The sequence below is a fragment of the Hemicordylus capensis genome, chromosome 2, assembly GCF_027244095.1.
Source record: "Hemicordylus capensis ecotype Gifberg chromosome 2, rHemCap1.1.pri, whole genome shotgun sequence".
Classification (NCBI taxonomy): domain Eukaryota; kingdom Metazoa; phylum Chordata; class Lepidosauria; order Squamata; family Cordylidae; genus Hemicordylus; species Hemicordylus capensis.
Genome location: NC_069658.1, coordinates 138567405 through 138587001, shown reverse-complemented (window position 1 = coordinate 138587001; position 19597 = coordinate 138567405). Strand labels below are relative to the sequence as shown.

Sequence of the window (19597 nt, the reverse complement as noted above, 5' to 3'; positions counted from 1 at the left end):
TTTCCTCCCCCCGGAGAGACGTTTTTAGCCACCCCCTGAGATGTGCTTTTAGCAACCCCCCCGAGAGTTGTTTTTAGCAAACCCTAACGCTAACGCTAACGCTAATGCTAACGCTAACTCTAACCCTAAACCTTCCCCTAACCCTAACCCTAACCCTAACCCTAAGCCTAAGCCTAAACCTAAGCCTCCCTAATCCTAAGCCTAACCCTAACCACCCCCCGAAGGTATTTCTAGCCACCCCCGGAGAGGCTTTTTTTGCTATCCCAGGGAGCGGCGTTTTTTGCCTCCTGTCAGAGAGGCATTTTTAGCCACCCCCCGAAGAGGCGTTTTTAGCTACTCCTCGAAGAATCATTTTTTGCCAACCCCTGGAGAGGCGTTTTTAGCCACCACCGGAGAGGCATTTTTTGCCTCCCGCCGGAGAGGCTTTTTTAGCCACCCCCCCGAGAGGGATTTTTAGCTACCCCCCGGAGAGGCGTTTTTATCCACCCCCAAGTGGTGTTTTTAGCCACCCCCCGGAGAGGCATTTTAGCCACCGCCCAGAGAGGCATTTTTAGCCGTCCCCCTAAGAGACGTTTTTGGCCACTCCCCGTTTAGGCATTTTTAGCCACCCCCCAGAGAGGCGTTCTTTGCCTCCCCCACAGAGAGGCGTTTTTAGCCACCCCCCGGAGAATTGTTTTTAGCCACCCCCCGGAGAGGCTTTTTTAGCCATCCGCCGAAGAGGCGTTTTTTGCCACTCCCCGAAGAGGTGTTTTTAGCCACCAACCGTGATGTATAGTAAATCAGAAATGCATAGAAGTTCACAGCTTGACATAAGCAACGCCATTATGTTTAACTAAACTCGAGGATCTGCTCTGCTAGAAGGATGCTTACCACTGTGTATTCTCTCTGGTAGTTTTCCGTCCCCCACAGATTAGAGTGACCATGGATTTAGAATGTAGAACAATTTTAAGATAAGGCTGTCTGCCTGCCTGCGTGCATGTTTGTGGTTTGTTCCCTGATCTTAGCAAGTCATGATGACGTATTTGCTATCTGGCTGAACAAGATGTTGTTCTGGAGAACAATTTTAAGAGTATAAAATGTATGCTCTCTGTATGGTCCTTTGTCTTGTTTTGAGCATGAGCCAAACAATACCATTACTACTTGAGAGTAAATAAACCTTTGATTTTGTTATCTCACCTGGGCTGATGATTATTGGGCTCCATCTGCCCAGGAACAAAGCTCCTTATTGGGGACAAGGTTACCCTGATACATCAAGTGGTGCCCTGGCTCGGATATGGGGTGCAATCAGGGACCCCACTGGGTGGTGCGTCCCCTCTGGGGCTCTTGCTGGGTGAAAAAGGCATGCCGGCTACTGCGCAGTTTCCTGGGTCCTTTTTCACAGGCAGAGCAGCCCCCGAGTGGCCACCACAAGTGAAGGAGTCTAGAGAAGCAGATCACTGGTTGAGAAGCGCGCAAGGGTTAGAGTCCCAAGGAACGGGTGAGTGTTGTGCAAGCCTGGACACTATAGTCCAGGTGCACAGGGTGGGTTAATGTCCCACTTGGTTAATGTCCTACTCATTGGGTTGGTCCGAGGCTGCTTGGCTTTGGCCCTCCTGGCAGCTGCTTTTGTTGTGCAGCTGGGGGCCTGGGTTGAGGGGGCCTGGATTACTCCCACCCGCTGGGTTTAAGTCCCAAGCCCAATATAGTAATGGGGAATGCTCAGAGCAATTTTGAAAGGGGAGTCATGAACCCCGTTGGAATGTGTTTTATAGACCTGGTTCTTGCGGGTGGCGTCCCGTTAAGGAAAAATGATTGGTCTTTGTCAAAAATTTGGTTTTGTTATGACTAGGAGTCTGGAATGAAATGGCTTTTAGAAGTGATATTGCAGCTTCCATTGTTTTGTACCCGGGTGGGAATTGGTTATCCAATTCTGTCTAATTGGTCATCCAATTCTGCCTGGGAGGTTAGTTTAACATTATATGTTCTGAGGTTTGTGGACTGGAATCGGAAGAGGCAGGGAAGGCTGTTTTTCCCCCCCTTTTTCGTTTTTCTCTCTCTGCTGGAATGCTATTTGTGTTCGGTTTCCAGCTGCTGTTTTGGCTGGGAGAAAGGGGGGGAAAGGGTGAAGGAGCACACTTCAGTTTTCTTTGTTTTTGTTATTGAACTGAACCGCAGCTCTTCCTCAGTGCTGTGATTGTCATCAAGCACTATTTAGGAGGGAGAAAAATTTGTAAGTAAGAAGGGGAATTTGGATGGAATGTATTGCTATGTGGTTTGAAGTTTGAAGGATGGAAACTGAATTACAGGCATGATTGAAAATTATGGACACTGTGGTCTAGAATTTGCTTGTAGGTAAGCATGCTTAAACAATATGACGTTTTATTAACATTTTATTTGTTTACATGCAGTCTAAAATATGTAACTGTTCGTTTTGATATGTTTCTAAAATGGTATTTGATTGTATCCTTGACATGTGAACTTATCTTCCTCCTTCCACCCACTTTGTCTGAAGGTTAACTGTGTTTGCTGTTGATTCCAGGGGGGGCTGTGTATGTGTGTGTGCTTTTGAAATGGTATTTAATTGTATCACTAATATGTGAGCTTTTCTGCCTCCCGTCAAGAGCTTTGTTTAAGTATTGCCTGCGTCTGATGTTAATTTCAGGGTTGCTGTGGGGGTGTTTGTGTATATCTGGAGCGCTATGAAGGAGTGCTAAACGTGCTTAAAAGTTATGTCGTCACAGTTTCTTTTGTTTCAATGCTGTTCAGAATATGTAGTTGTTCATTTTGTTGTGTTTTTATGATGGTGTTTAGTTGTAACACTAAGATGGGAGCTTCCCTGCTTCCTATCATATACTATCCTATCATATGAACACATACTATGTGTTCAGTGTTACTATGCCTGATGTTAATTCCAGGGGGAGCTGTGTATACCATGATAACTCTGCCTCCCCCCCCCCACTGTTTAATATTGACTGCGTCTTATGTTGATTCCAGGGGAATGTTATGATTCCAGTTATGATTCTATTAAGTTTTGTGTGAAATTCCACATTTTGTTAGAATGCAGAGGGTATTCTGCCTTTCTGCCTATTCATTTTGCTGATGGGACTTTTTGTTATATATGTGGTTGCAATGTATACAGGAGGAAGGGCAGGTTTTGTCTACTCCATTCTCCCAATGTCAGATTGCGTGTGTATTCCTTGTTACGGGATGCAATTTTTTTTGTCGGATGTAATTTTCTACTTTGGTATTGGCTTCTTTATTACAAGACTGTAATACTTCTTGGGCTAAAGGGAGATTGGGGAAAGGCTTTGTGATAATATATACTATTGTTTTCTTTTTGTTTTCTGTGTGGCCCATGAAAATGTGATCTCCTCACTCCAAATACTGAGTGAGAAGGAAAGTCTTTGAACAGCCACTTGTTGTGGGTGAGAAGGAAAAGAAATTCTTGGTCAAATAGTCAAATGGAGCTATTGTTTAATATCTTTTCAATATGTAAGAAATATTCCTGCTAATTGATTTTAATGTGAACTGAGAGTATTGTCAATGGGTCTGAGGCTTCAAATTTATAAATTTGTCCTATCGCCAGCCTTGCTTTGCCTTCACAGTAGCTGAATTTTGACATTCCAGATCCCGGATGTGGGATGTGGAAATTTGTTTGGCCACTCCTGCAAGTGGTAGGGAGTTCCAAAGGACTGGTTTGCATATTACCTGGAAAATCTCCCAGATTGAAAGGGATCAAGTTTTTGTGTGTTATCATGGAATCCATACCCTGTTTTCACAGCTCCCGCCTAGAGAATAGATAATAACTGTGTTTATCACAGACTTCACTCCTCGGCGAAACTATGGACATTTTTCTTGATGATATCTTTTAACAGGGAAGCCTGTTTCATGAGACACTGGACCTCATATAAGGGGTTTTAAATCCTGTTTCAACAAGGTATAGTATTTTTGCTTGGACTGGGCGGGGACTGTTTCTTTTCTATAGGTTTTTATGAGGATATTGTAACCCTACCAAGCTTGCTAGTAATGAGGCTGAAGATGGAGAGCTGGAACACTATTTGCACGTGGCTTAGATGGGGACAGTGAACATCCCAAGGGCCAGATATCACTGACGAATCAGTCTTTTATGGAGAATGCTGTCAGGTACACTGGGTGATACACTGGATGGTCTTGCCCTGACAGAAATCTGTGAGTATGTAGGTAGCCACTTAGGTTAGAGTGCTGGGCTAGGAAGGGGAGACCTGAGTTCTGATCCTCATTTGACCATGACACTTGCTGGGTGATATTGAACCAGCCACTTAAACTGCCTGGCCTGCCTTGAAAGATTGTTGTGTACAGACATAGGACTTATGTAGTACACTGCTTTGGACTTTTCAGAAGAACAGCTGGACATGAGAGAGACTCTATGAGGCTATGGGGGAATGGGACTGTCAGTTCCACCCAAAGGGCCTTTGTGACATTTAAGCGCTGGAATTTCTGTTGTAGCCTCTCGGATGATAAGACCATGTTTTCCCACAAGGCGGGGAAGGATGTGGACTTCATTATTGTTTTCCCTTTGGGTTTTTATTGTTTTTGCCTCCTGCTCCAGATTGCTCATTGGGTGAAGCATTATACCTGTTGTCAACAGCAGTTGTCGCAAGCCCCAATTGAGGACATCCCCTATTTTGGACTTTGGGGAAGGGGAAAAAGGGCAAGCAGGAAAGCAAAACATAAGTTGGAAAGAAAATGCCAAAAGATCAAATTGAAAATAGCCTCAGGTTTGTTTATTGTATTGGGCTATTCAGGGACTCAGTCTCAGTATGATGTCCCTACCCGAGAAAGGGGGGGGGGGATTGGAAATTCATGTATCTGTCTTTTATTCCTAAAAATGAGCAGGATTGCCTTGAACTATCTTTCCCGGAAGGGGTGTCTATCTGTCAAAGACCAAGGCAATTGTCAGGAGAGAGGAAAAGGAGCCTTTAGAGGACCGGGAGGAGAACCGACAGGCCAGGCTAACCAACAGCGGCTGCCTGAAAGGGGGGTTCCCCATCTATATTTCCAGTCCAGGCCAATGATGACGGGACATCCGTTGGCTGCCCTGTTTTGGGTTCGAGGAAAAGGCCGTGATGCAGGTTTCTTGTTCCTTCTTCTCATACATCCCGGAGTGTTTTAGTTACTGATGCCAAATATCTGATGGAATTATGGTGATGCCAAATATCCGAATTGATGCCAAATATCTGAGGAAGGCCTGTATGCATCCAGAGGACGGCCTTGTATATACTCGTGCCCTGAGAAGCCTATACCCACTATACCTGGTGCCTCTCGTTCCCTGTGAGGGACAGTGACTCTACCTGTTCAACGACCCCAGCCTTTTGTAGACTCCAAGTTGAACCTTAACACCCGGTTGTGTTCAAATAAGGGGGGAGGGGATAGGTTGTGGTTGTCAACAGGGGGAGCGGGCATTCATGTCGTGATCTGAAGTGTCAAGCAGCCTTGCTGGGTGAAGAATTCCTGGATGGATAAGTTTTTAAAGAAACACTTGACATGTTTGGCTTTGGAGCTTCATTGAAAATGGGTTAGAGCATTGCCATTAGCTCTCTCGTGTACGTCTGACCCTTTTGCCCCTTTTTGGGGTGTTCTATGGGTGGTTCCCATTTCGAATATCAAGAATGACTTTGACTTGCTTGTGAGGGGGGATGATGAACAGCAGGTGTATGTACAGGAACTGGTGGAGAGACTTGTTACCGGATTTGCCCATGTCCCCAACCTACTGCTGACCAGCCTCTACGTGTACAGTCTGGGGAGCCTTGATGTCTGTGACTGTGGGATTGGGGATGGCTCTTGCAGCATACTTGTGAATGTATTTTTGTGTATTTCTGTGGATTTCTGTCACAGATATTGGTTTGGGTGCCCCAACTCAGTGGGGTAGGTGAGGCCAAGTTATCTGTTTGGTCACTCAGGTTTGGCTGTGGGTTGCTGTATTCATATTGTTCTCAACTACTTGGGGCCTAGTGAAACCCCACCCCATGGTACAGGCAGTAGTCCTTGCCACCAGGCTTAAGGGCTGCTGGGTGTGCACAAATGCTAACATACTGCAAAAATTGCCTGGTTAGGAGGTCCAGTACACCTCACATGGTGGTTAAGGCCCCCACGTGTGGGATGAGGTCCTGTTTGGGTTGGCAACACTAACTGACCTTGCTTGGAGACTCACATGGAGGTGAGGTGGGGCCCAGGTTAAGACCTGGTTCTTCTTAGGAATACCTGAATGGTGGAGAGTGAAGCATTGGTTGCATTATCCTGTTGGCATCCAAAATGATACCACATGGCTACTGTGCCCACTCCTGGCTTGTTGGCATTGTGAATGTGGGGAAGTATTTCCCTCTGCATGATGGAGAACATACAGATACCTCAGTTACATTGTTCATTTGCATGGAGGGAGTATAAGGCTAGTGGGGATTCTGGTGAGCAATGAAACATGCAGGGATGACATGTACATCTGGGGTACCCCTTTTGGTATCTATGGCTCAGCATCATCTGTGCCAGCCACAGGGATTACTCCCTGACCGGTGCTCCAGCCTGAAGGACCAATGTAAGATGTCTTTCAGTTGTTGGGAAGAAGCACTGAGAGAACAGAAATTTCTACTAGATTGAGTCATTGTGGTGCTACCTATATTTCATTTCTTACCCGTTATGAGATTAAAGGGAAGAGGCAAGTAAACTAGACACCATGTGGTTGGGCGTGTCAGGAAGGAGACCAGTGCTGCCATAGTCTTGGTGTTTCAGTTTTGTAGCCGAACAGCATATAAAACATGACCCCTGAGTGGAAGGGCCGTTACGTCCCAACCTATAGGGCCCCTTGGGTGGCAGTACCTCCAGAGTATTGAATCTAGCTTTCAGCATTGGCATTGAACATCAACCGATGGCAGTGTGGAACATAGGGTTTCACATGGCCTGGAGGGCAATCCTATCCAGTCTGGGGGTAATTGGACTGGAAATGGCGACAATAATTATCTCCCAGGAAGCTGAGGAGTCATTTAATGCTGTTTTGTGTGTATTGTTGGACTTGCAAGGAGAGGTCCAGTCTTGATGATGGTCTCTGAAATGTTTCCAATATGCTCATTGTCCAACAAGGGGGGGCATATTTTCAGTGTGAACACAAGGATTATCCTATTTCTCTGATGTGGGTGTCATTGCTATGAGGGAATACTTAGTAAGTATGCCCTTTATTTTGATTGATGGACTTAATAAGATAACTGTATAAAAATGTGCAGATGTACGTAATATCCTGGTGTAACATTATTTCCCATGTTGGTTGTCAGAAGGAAATTATTTACTGTTTCTCCTGTACAGAACTGCTTCTTATGATAATGTGCACTGATGGTTGTGATGGCCTTGGGCTTGTTTCTGTTTGCTTGTTGTTACTTGTGTTAATTGTGTACCCTGCTACTTATCTACCGTTAGAGGATATGGAACCTATTGAGAGCCATGTATGCACAGAAGTCTTAGATTTGAACTATTCTGCTCACAGTGACTTGAAGGATTTACCCCTTCTGGGAATAAACTATGAATGGAGGCAGCTTTATGCTAATAGGAGGAGAAGGGCAGGCTATGCTATGGTCACCGCATCCTCTGTTCTTGGGGTCACCCCACTGCCCCCTGGAATGAGTGCCCAACTGGCAGAACTGGTAACACTTCATAAAGCGTTGGAATTGGCTGTGGGCTATAGGATGCTGCTTTGTAGGCTGGACGGGGATCAGATCAGCCTGTTAAATGCTCAGTTGCTACAGGCAGTCCAGCCCACAGCCCACAGCCGTGGCAGTTATGCATTGCAAGGAACATCAGGGTGGGCAGGACCCTATAGCGCAAGGGAATGCCTTTGCTGATTCCATTGCCAGGCTTGCAGCTTGATTGAAGGCGATCCCTGCTTTCCATGTTCCCTTAGTAAACCATTCACATCCTTTGCCTTTGACCCCTGAATATACTAAGGAAGATTTGCAGTCCCTACCCACTTGCCCCATGAGGACTGGACATAGAATAAGAATGAGTGATGAATTGAATTTGAGCTTGTATTGCAATTATGTCAAAAAGCGCAGTCTAACGTATTCTGTTTGTGGAAGGCAGTTAGTTCAATTGTCCTATTGGCTTTTGTTTTGATTTGTAGATATAATTTTCCCTCGGGTTCAACATAGTGGGGCTTATTTGTGAGTAAGCATTCATTTGTTTCAATTTGATTAGTTAGAATGTGAACTTGATATGTGTAACAGCCCAGTTCTGCTCATTGGAGTTCCAAGTTTATTCCCCAAGTGATTATGCACAGAATTGGATGCCCTAATATTTGGGTTTTTTATAGAACTTTGTATAATGATGTCTTGTATGGTCTCAGCGTATGATGTATGTGTAGTATTGGTTCACCCTAGAGGGAGAGATAGGTTGCTTTAATGGATCTGAAGGTACAGATACGAACAATAGAAAGGGGGGAATTGATGTATAGTAAATCAGAAATGCATAGAAGTTCATAGCTTGCCATAAGCAACGCCATTATGTTTAACTAAACTCGAGGATCTGCTCTGCTAGAAGGATGCTTACCACTGTGTATTCTCTCTGGTAGTTTTCCGTCCCCCACAGATTAGAGTGACCATGGATTTAGAATGTAGAACAATTTTAAGATAAGGCTGTCTGTCTGCCTGCATGTATGTTTGTGGTTTATTCCTTAATCTTAGCAAGTCATGATGACATATTTGCTATGTGGCTGAACAACATGTTGTTCTAGAGAACATGTTGTTCTATGTTGTTTTGAGCATGAGCCAAACAATACCATTACTACTTAAGAGTAAATAAATCTTTGATCTTGTTATCTCGCCTGGGCTGATGATTATTGGGCTCCATCTGCCCAGGAACGAACCTCCTTATGGGGGACAAGGTTACCCTGATACGGAGATATGTTTTTAGCCACCCCCCAGAGAGGCGTTTTTAGCCACCGCCCGGAGAGGCATTTTTAGCCACCGCCTGGAGAGGCGTTTTTAGCCATCCCCAGAAGAGGCGTTTTTTGCCACCCCTCCGGAGAGGGATTTTTAGCCGTCCCCCGGAGAGGCGTTATTAGCCACCCCCCGGAGAGGCGTTTTTAGCCATCCCCGGAGAGGTATTTTTAGCCAGTCCCCGAAGAGGAGTTTTTAGCCACGTCCCGAACAGGCATTTTTAGCCACCACCCGGAGAGGGATTTTTAGCCACCCTCCAGAGAGTAGTTTTTAGCCCCCCTCAACGAGGAGTTTTTAGCCACCACCCGAAGAGACGTTTTTAGCCACTTCCCGAAAATGAGTTTTTTCCCACCCCCCGGAGAGGCGTTTTTAGCCACCTCCTGGAGAGGCGTTCTTTTCCTCCCCCCGGAGAAGCGTTTTTAGCCATCCCCTGAGATGTGTTTTTAGCAACCCCCAGGAGAGTTATTTTTAGCAAACCCTAACGCTAACGCTAACGCTAACCCTAACGCTAACCCTAACCCTAACCCTAACCCTAACCCTAATCTTTACCCTGATCCTGACCCTGACCCTAACCCTAACCCTAAGCCTTACCCTAACCCTAACATTTACCCTAACCCTAACCCTAACCCTAACCCTACCCCTACCCCAAACCCTAACCTTGAACCTAATCCTAACCCCTCCGGAGATGGATTTTTAGCCACCCCCCAGAGAGGGATGTTTAGCCATCCCCCGAAGAGGTGTTTTCTGCCACCCCTCCGGAGAGGGATTTTTAGCCACACCTCGATGACGCCTTTTTTTTCAACCTCCGGAGAGGCGTTTTTTGCCACCCTTCTGGAGAGGGATTTTTAGCGACCCCCCAGAGAGGGAATTGTAGCCATCCTCTGAAGAGGCATTTTTTGCCAACCCCTGGGAAGGGATTTTTATCCACTCCCTGGAGAGGGATTTTTAGCCACCCACCGGAGAGGGATTTTTAACCACCCCCGCGGAGAGGGATTTTTAGCCACCCCCCGGAGAGGCATTTTTAGCCACCCCAGAGAGGTGTTCTTAGCCACACCCCAGAGAGTTGTTTTTAGCCACCACCCCAGAGAGGCGATTTTAGCCACCGCCAAGAAAGGTGATTTTAGCCACCCGCCGGAAAGGCATTTTTTGCCTCCCACTGGAGTGTCGTTTTTAGCCACCCCCCGAAGAGGTTTTGTTAGCCACCCCCCGGAGAGGGATTTTTAGCCATCACCCAAAGTGGTTTTTTTTGTTACTCCCCAGAGAAGTGTTTTTATCCACCCCCTGGAGAGTCGTTTTTAGCCACCGGTCGGACAGGTCTTTTTAGCCACAGCCCGGAGAGGCGTTTTTATACATCCCCCGAAGAGGCATTTTTTGCCACCCCTCCGGAGAGGGATTTTTAGCCACCACCCGAAGAGGCATGTTTTGCCACCACCGAAGAGGCATTTTGAGCCACCCCCCGGAAAGGCGTTTTTTGCCTCCCGCCGGAGAGGTGTTTTTAGCCACCACCCCCAAAGATTCGTTTTGAGCCACTCCCCAAAGAGGCGTTTTTAGCCACCCCCTGGAGAGGTGTTTTCTACCTCCCACCGTAGAGGTGTTTTTAGCCACCCCTTGGAGATTTGTTTTTAGCCACCCCCCAGAGAGTTGTTTTTAGCCACCCCCCGGAGAGGCGTTATTAGCCTCCCCCCAGGGAGGTGTTTTTAGGTCTCCCCGGAAAGGTATTTTTAACCAGTCCCCGAAGAGGATTTTTTAGCCACGCCCCGAACAGGCATTTATAGCCACCACCCGGAGAGGAATTTTTAGCCACCCTCCGGAGAGTAGTTTTTAGCCCCCCTCAAAGAGGAGTATTTTAGCCACCCCCCGAAGAGGCGTTTTTAGCCACTTCCCGAAAAGGTGTTTTTTCCCAACCCCCAGAGAGGCGTTTTTAGCCACCTCCCGGAGAGGCGTTCTTTTCCTCGCCCCAGAGAGGCGTTTTTAGCCACCCCCCTGAGATGTGTTTTTAGCAAACCCCAGGAGAGTTGTTTTTAGCCACCCCCCAGAGAGCAGTTTTTTGCCACTCCCCAAAGAGGCATTTTCAGCCTCCCCCCAGAGAGGTGTTTTTAGCCACCCCCCGGAGATGTGTTTTTAGGCACTCCCCAGAGAATCCCCCGAAGAGGCTTTTTTTGCCACCCCCAGAGAGGGATTTTTAACCACCCCCCGAGAGGTGTTTTTAGCCACACCCGGAGAGGCTTTTTTGCCACCCCCTAAATCAGCGTCTTTAGCCACCACCCGAAGAGGCATTTTTTGCCGTCACCGAAGAGGTGTTTTTAGCCACCCCCCGGAGAGGCGTTTTCAGCCACCCCCCGAAGAGGCGTTTTTTGCCACCCCTTGGAGAGGGATTTTTAGCCACCACCTGAAGAGGCATGGTTTGCCACTCCTCGATGAGGCGTTTTTTGCAAACCCCAGGAGAGGCGTTTTTAGCCACCACCACCCGGAGAGCATTTTTTTGCCTCCCGCCGGAGAGGTGTTTTTAGCCACCCCCCGGAGGTGTGTTTTTAGCCACCCCCCAGAGAGTTATTTTTAGCCACCCCCAGAAACACGTTTTTAGCCACCCCACAGAGAGTCGTTTTTAGCCACCGCCCAGAGAGGCGGTTTTAGCCACCCCCCTGGAGAATTATTTTTAGCCACCCCCCAGAAAGCCATTTTTGCCACTCCCCGAATTGGCATTTTCAGCGTCCCCCAGGAGAGGTGATTTTAGCCACCCCCCGGAGAGGTGTTGTTAGCCACCCCCCGGAGAGGGATTTTTAGCCATCCCCCAAAGAGGTTTTTTTTGTTACTCCCCGGAGAAGTGTTTTTATCCACTCTCTGGAGAGTCGTTTTCAGCCACCGCCCGGAGAGGTCTTTTTAGCCACCGCCCGGAGAGGCGTTTTTAGACATCCCCCGAAGAGGCGTTTTTTGCCACCCCTTGGATAGGGATTTTTAGCCACCACCCGAAGAGGCATGTTTTGCCACCACAGAAGAGGCATTTTTAGCCACCCCCCAGAGATGCATTTTTTGCCTCCCGCCGGAGAGGTGTTTTTAGCCACCACCCCCAAAGATTCGTTTTGAGCCACTCCCCAAAGAGGTGTTTTTTGCCAACCCCGGAGAGGCGTTTTTAGCCACCCCCTGGAGAGGCGTTTTTTACTTCCTACCGTAGAGGCGTTTTTAGCCACCCCCCAGAGAGTTGTTTTTAGCCACCCCCCGGAGAGTTGTTATTAACCACGCCCCGGAGAGGTGTCTTTAGCCATCCCCGGAGAGGTATTTTTAGCCAGTTTCCGAAGAGGAGTTTTTAGCCACGCCCCGAAAAGGCATTTATAGCCACCACCCGGAGAAGAATTTTTAGCCACCCTCTGGAGAGTAGTTTTTAGCCCCCCTCAAAGAGGAGTATTTAGCCACCCCCCGAAGAGGCGTTTTTAGCCACTTCCCGAAAAGGCATTTTTTCCCAACCCCCAGAGAGGCGTTTTTAGCAAACCCCTGGAGAGTTGTTTTTAGCCACCCCCCGGAGAGGTGTTTTTAGACACCGCCTGGAGAGGCGTTTTTAGCCACTGCACAGAGAGGCGTTTTTAGGCACCCCCCCCGGAGATATGTTTTAGCCACCCCCCGGAGAATTGTTTTTAGCCACCACCCGGAGAGGTGTTTTTAGGCATCCCCCAAGAGGCTTTTTTTGCCACCCCCGGAGAGGGATTTTTAACCACCCCCCGAGAGGTGTTTTTAGCCACCCCCCGGAGAGGTGATTTTAGCCAACTACCGAAGAGGTGTTTTTAGACATCCCCCGAAGAGGCATTTTTAGTCACCCCCTGGAGAGGTGTTTTCAGCGACCCCCTGGAGAGGCGTTTTTAGCCACCCCCAGGAGAGGCATTTTTAGCCACCACCAGGAGAGGCATTTTTAGACACCGCCCGCAGAGGTGTTTTTAGCCATCCCCCGAAGAGGTGTTTTTTGCCACCCCTCCGGAGAGCGATTTTTAGCGACCCCCTGGAGAGGGACTATTAAACATTCACCGGAGAGGCGTTTTTTGCCACTCCCAGAAGAAGCTGGTTTTGCCACCCCTGAAGAGGCATTTTTTGCCACCCCCAGAAGAGGCATTTTTAGCCACCCACCGGAGAGGCTTTTTTTCCTCCCCCAGGAAAGGCATTTTGATCCACCCCCCCAGAGAGGCTTTTTTTGCCACCCTCTGGAGAGTTGTTTATAGCCAAACCTAAACCTAACCCTAACCCTGACCCTGACCCTGACCATAACATTAACCCTAACCCTAAACTTAACCCTAACCCTAACCCCTCCATAGAGGCTTTTTTGCCAAAGTCCGGAGAGTTGTTTATAGCCAACCCTAACCCTAACCCTAACCCTAACCCTAACCCTAACCCCACCGGAGAGGGATTTTTAGCAACACCCCGGAGAGGGATTTTTAGCCTCCCCTGGAGAGTGATTTTTAGCCACCACCCGGAAAGGGATTCTTAGTAACCCACCGAAGAGGGATTTTAACCATCCCCTGCAGAGGCGCTTTTTTCCACTCCCCGAAGAGTTTTTAGCCACCCCCGGAGAGGGATTTCTAGCTTTCCCCGAAGAGGCGTTTTTTTTTACGACTCCCCAGAGAAGATTTTTTGTCAACCCCTGGAGAGGAGTTTTTAGACCTCCCCCCAGAGAGGAATTCTTAGCCACCGCCCGGAGAGGGATTTTTAGCCACTCCACGGAGAGGCGTTTTTAGCCACCCCCCGGAGTTGGTTTTCTAGCCATCCCCTAAGAGGCGTTTTTCCCCACTCCCTGGAGAGGCGATTTTTGCCACCCCCGGAGAGTAGTTTTTAGCCCCCCCAAGAGGCGTTTTTGGCCACCCCGCCCGAAAGGCATTGTTAGCCACCTCCCCGAAAGATCTTTTTAGCCACCTCCCGGAGAGGCATTTTTAGCCACACCCCGGAGAGGTGTTTTTAGCTACAACCTGGAGAGGCTTTTCTGCCACCCCCTGGAGAGATATTTTTAGCCACCCCCTGGAGAGTAGTTATTAGCCACATCCAGAGAGGCATTTTTAGCCACCCCCCACGAGAGGGATTTTTAACCACCCCCGGAGAGGGATTTTTAGCCACCCCCCAGAGAGGGATTATTAGCCATTCCCCGGAGATGCGTTTTTAGCCACCCCTGAGAGGTATTTTTAGCCACCCTCCGGAGAGGCGTTTTGAGACACCGCACGCAGAGGCGTTTTTAGCCATCCCCCAAACAGGCATTTTTTGCCACCCCTCCGGAGAGCGATTTTTAGCGACCCCCCGGAGAGGGACTATTAGACATTCCCCGGAGAGGGGTTTTTAGCCACAACTGAGAGATGTTTTTAGCCACCCCCCAAAGAGGTATTTTTTGCCACCCCTCCGGAGAGCGATTTTTAGCGACCCCCCAGAGAGGGATTTTTAGCCATCCCCCAAAGAGGCGTTTTGTGCCATTCCTGGTATTGGCTTTTTTTGCCACCCCTGAAGAGGCATTTTTTGCCACCCCCAGAAGTGCCATTTTTAGCCACCCACCGGAGAGGCTTTTTTTCCTCTCCCAGGAAAGGCATTTTTAGCCGCCCCCCAGAGAGGCTTTTCTTCCCACCCTCCGGAGAGTTGTTTATAGCCAACCCTAAATCTAACCCTGACCCTGACACTAACCCTAACCCTAACCCTAACCCTAAAGCCTAAACCTAACCCTAACCCTTAACCTAACCATAACATTAACCCTAACCCTAACACTAACCCTAACCCTAACCCTAACCCTAACCCTAACCACTCCATAGAGGCTTTTTTGCCATCGCCCGGAGAGTTGTTTACAGCCAACCCTAATCCTCAGCCACACCCACACCCTCACCCTCACCCTCACCCTCACCCTAACCCTACCCTAACCCTAACCCATCCCTAACCCTAACCCATCCCTAACCCTAACCCCACCGGAGAGGTATTTTTAACCACCCCCCGGAGAGTGATTTTTAGCCACCCCCCGGAAATCGATTTTTAGTAACCCACTGAAGAGGGATTTTAACCATCCCCTGCGGAGGCTTTTTTTAATCACTCCCCAGAGAGGATTTTTTGTCAACCCCTGGAGAGGGGTTTTTAGCCCTCCCCCCGGGGGAGGCATTCTTAGCCACCGCAGAGGGATTTTTAGCCATCCCCCAAAAAGGCGTTTTTAGCCACCCCCTGAAGAGGCGTTTTTAGCCACTCCACGGAGAGGCATTTTTAGCCACCCCCCGGAGTTGGATTTCTAGCCATCCCCTAAGAGGCGTTATTTTCCCACTCCCCGGAGAGGCGATTTTTGCCACCCCCAGAGAGTAGTTTTTAGCCCCCCCCAAGAGGCGTTTTTAGCCACCTCCCCGAAAGATCTTTTTAGCCACCTCCCGGAGAGGCGTTTTTAGCCACACCCGGTGATGTGTTTTTAGCCACCCCCTGGAGAGTAGTTATTAGCCACCCCCAGAGAGGCATTTTTAGCCACCCCCCACGAGAGTGATTTTTAACCACCCCCAGAGAGGGATTTTTAGCCATCCACCAGAGAGGGATTATTAGCCACCCCCCGGAGAGGTGTTTTGAGACACCGCACGCAGAGGCGTTTTTAGCCATCCCCCGAAGAGGCGTTTTTTGCCACCCCTCTGGAGAGCGATTTTTAGCGACCCGCCGGAGAAGGATTTTTAGCCATCCCCCGATGAGGTGCTTTTAGCCACCCCCCGAGATGTGTTTTTAGCCACCCCCGGAGAGGCTTTTTTTGCCTCCCCCCAAATCGGCATTTTTAGCCACCACCCGTAGAGGCATGTTTTGCCACCGTCGAAGAGGCGATTTTATCCACCCCCAGGAGAGGCGATTTTAGCCACCCCCCGAAGAGGCATTTTTAGCCACTCCTCGAACACGCGTTTTTTGCCAACCCCCAGAGAGGCGTATTTAGCCACCCCCCGGAGAGGCGTTTTTTGCCTCCCACCGGAGCATCATTTTTAGCCACATCCCAGAGAGGTGTTGTTAGCCACCCCCCGGAGAGGGATTTTTAGCCATCCCCCAAAAAGGTGTTTTTTGCCACTCCCCGGAGAATTATTTTTATCCACCCCCTGGAGGTTCGTTTTTAGCCACCGCCCGGAGAGGCCTTTTTAGCCACCGCCCAGAGAGGCGTTTTTAGACATCACCCGAAAAGGCATTTTTTGCCACCCCACTGGAGCGGAATTTTTAGCGACCACCCGAAGAGGCATGTTTTGCCACCACCGAAGAGGCATTTTTAGCCACCCCCCGGAGAGGTGTTTTTTGCCTCCCGCCAGAGAGGCTTTTTTAGCCACCCCCCGAGGATTCATTTTCAGCCACTCCACGAAGAGGCGTTTTTTGCCAATCCCCGGAGAGGCGTTTATAGCCACCCCCTGGAGATGCGTTTTTTACCTACCGCCGTAGAGACGTTTTTAGCCACCCCTTGGAGATTTGTTTTTAGCCACTCCCCGGAGAGGCGTTTTTAGTCATCCCCGGAGAGGTATTTTTAGCCAATCCCCGAAGAGGAGTTTTTAGCCACGCCCCAAACTGGCATTTTTATCCAACCCCCGGAGAGCCGTTCTTAGCCACCTCCCGGAGAGGCGTTCTTTTCCTCCTCCCGGAAAGGCATTTTTTGCCTCCTGCCGGAGAGGCGTTTTTAGCTACCCCCCGAGGATTCGTTTTCAGCCACTCCCCAAAGAGGTGTTTTTTGCCAACCCCCGGAGAGGCATTCTTAGCCACCCCCTGGAGAAGCGTTTTTAACCTACCACCGTAGAGGCGTTTTTAGCCACCCCTTGGAGATTTGTTTTTAGCCACCCCCCAGAGAGTTGTTTTTAGCCACCCCCCAGAGAGGCGTTATTAGCCACACCCCAGGGAGGCGATTTTAGCCATCCCCGAAGAGGTATTTTTAGCCAGTCCCCGAAGAGCAGTTTTTAGCCACGCCCCGAACAAGCATTTTTATCCACCACAGGCAGAGGGATTTTTAGCCACCCTCCAGAGAGTAGTTTTTAGCCCCCCTCAAAGAGGAGTTTTTAGCCACCCCCCGAAGAGGCGTTTTTAGCCAACTCCCGGAGAGGCGTTCTTTTCCTCCCCCCGGACAGGGATTTTTAGCCATCCCCTGAGAGGTATTTTTAGCCAGTCCCCGAAGAGGCGTTTTTTGCCACGCCCCGAAGAGGCATTTTTAGCAACCCCTCGGAGAGGGATTTTTGCCACCATCCAAAGAGCAGTTTTTAGCTACCCCCCAAAGAGGAGTTTTTAGCCACCCCCCCCCCGGAGAGGCGTTTCTTGCCTCCCGCTGGAGAGGTGTTTTAAGCCACCCACTGGAGATGTGTTTTTAGCAACCACCGGAGAGTTGTTTATAGCCACCCCCCGGAGAGGCGTTTTTAGCCACCCCCCGAGAGGCGTTTTTAGCCATCCCCGAAGATGGATTTTTAGCCAACACCCAGAGAGGTATGTTTAGTCATCCCCCTTAGAGGTATTTTAGCAACCCCCAGGAGAGTTGTTTTTAGCAAACGCTAATGCTAACGCTAAAGCTAAAGCTAAAGCTAAAGCTAACGCTAACGCTAACGCTAACCCTAACCATGACCCTGACCCTGACCCTAACCCTAACCCTAACCCTAACTCTAACCCTAACCCAAAACCTAACCCTAACCCCAACCCTAACCCTTAACCTAACCATAACATTAACCCCAACCCTAAACCTTACCTTAACCCCTCCATAAAGGCTTTTTTGCCACCTCCCGGAGAGTTGTTTATAGCCAACCCTAACCCTAACCCTAAACCTAACCCTAACCCTAACCCTAACCCTCACCCTCACCCTCACCCTCACCCTCACCCTGACCATGACCCTGACCCTGACCCTGACCCTGACCCTGACCCTGACCCTGACCCTGACCCTAACCCTAACCCTCGAAGAGGCATTTTTTGCCACCCCAACATGGAGGGATTTTTATCCACCCCCCAGAGACGGATTTTTAGCCAAACCCCAGAGAGGGATTTTTAGCCACCCCCCGGAGAGTTGTTTTTAGAAACTCCTCGATAAGGCATTTTTAGCCACCCTCCGGAGAGGCGTTTTTAGCCTCCTGCTTGAGAGGCGTTTTGAGCCACCCCCCGGAGAGGCATTTATAGCCACCCCTGAGAGGCATTTTTAGCCACCCCAAAAGAGAAGCGTTTTTTGCCACCCCTTGGAGAGGGATTTTTAGCCACCACCTGAAGAGGCGTTTTTAGCCTCCCACCGGAGAGGCATTTTTAGCCACCCCTGAGAGATGTTTTTAGCCACCCCAAAGGAGAGGCGTTTTTAGCCACCCCTTGGAGATTTGTTTTTAGCCACTCCCCGGAGAGGCGTTTTTAGCCATCCCCGGAGAGGTATTTTTAGCCAATCCCCGAAGAGGAGTTTTTAGCCACACCCCGAACTGGCATTTTTATCCAACCCCCGGAGAGCCGTTCTTAGCCACCTCCCGGAGAGGCGTTCTTTTCCTCCTCCCGGAAAGGCATTTTTTGCCTCCTGCCGGAGAGGCGTTTTTAGCTACCCCCCGAGGATTCGTTTTCAGCCACTCCCCAAAGAGGTGTTTTTTGCCAACCCCCGGAGAGGCATTCTTAGCCACCCCCTGGAGAAGCGTTTTTAACCTACCACCGTAGAGGCGTTTTTAGCCACCCCTTGGAGATTTGTTTTTAGCCACCCCCCAGAGAGTTGTTTTTAGCCACCCCCCAGAGAGGCGTTATTAGCCACACCCCAGAGAGGCGATTTTAGCCATCCCCGAAGAGGTATTTTTAGCCAGTCCCCGAAGAGGAGTTTTTAGCCACGCCCCGAACAAGCATTTTTATCCACCACAGGGAGAGGGATTTTTAGCCACCCTCCAGAGAGTAGGTTTTAGCCCCCCTCAAAGAGGAGTTTTTAGCCACCCCCCGAAGAGGCGTTTTTAGCCAACTCCCGGAGAGGCGTTCTTTTCCTCCCCCCGGACAGGGATTTTTAGCCATCCCCTGAGAGGTATTTTTAGCCAGTCCCCGAAGAGGTGTTTTTTGCCACGCCCCGAAGAGGCGTTTTTAGCAACCCCACGGAGAGGGATTTTTGCCACCATCCAAAGAGCAGTTTTTAGCTACCCCCCAAAGAGGAGTTTTTAGCCACCCCCCCCCCCCCGGAGAGGCGTTTCTTGCCTCCCGCTGGAGAGGTGTTTTAAGCCACCCACTGGAGATGTGTTTTTAGCAACCACTGGAGAGTTGTTTATAGCCACCCCCCGGAGAGGCGTTTTTAGCCATCCCCGAAGATGGATTTTTAGCCAACACCCAGAGAGGTATGTTTAGTCATCCCCCTTAGAGGTATTTTAGCAACCCCCAGGAGAGTTGTTTTTAGCAAACGCTAATGCTAACGCTAAAGCTAAAGCTAACGCTAACGCTAACGCTAACGCTAACCCTAACCCTAACCCTGACCCTGACCTTAACCCTAACCCTAACCCTAACTCTAACCCTAACCCGAAACCTAACCCTAACCCCAACCCTAACCCTTAACCTAACCATAACATTAACCCTAACCCTAAACCTAACCCTAACCCCTCCATAAAGGCTTTTTTGCCACCTCCCGGAGAGTTGTTTATAGCCAACCCTAACCCTAAACCTAACCCTAACCCTAACCCTCACCCTCACCCTCACCCTCACCCTGACCATGACCCTGACCCTGACCCTGACCCTGACCCTGACCCTGACCC

General features: G+C 49.3%; 1 long non-coding RNA gene across 3 annotated transcripts; it reads left to right on the top strand.

Annotated features, from left to right (window-relative positions):
- Positions 1-2007: 2007 nt before the first annotated feature.
- On the top strand, positions 2008-8810 carry LOC128348204 (uncharacterized). Of its 3 annotated transcripts, XR_008317995.1 has the most exons (3): positions 2008-2331; positions 3855-3916; positions 4568-8810. It is a non-coding gene; the product is annotated as an uncharacterized LOC128348204 (long non-coding RNA). The 3 variants fall into 3 exon arrangements; XR_008317993.1 differs by lacking the exon at positions 3855-3916; XR_008317994.1 differs by having other exon boundaries at positions 2008-3916.
- Positions 8811-19597: the final 10787 nt, after the last annotated feature.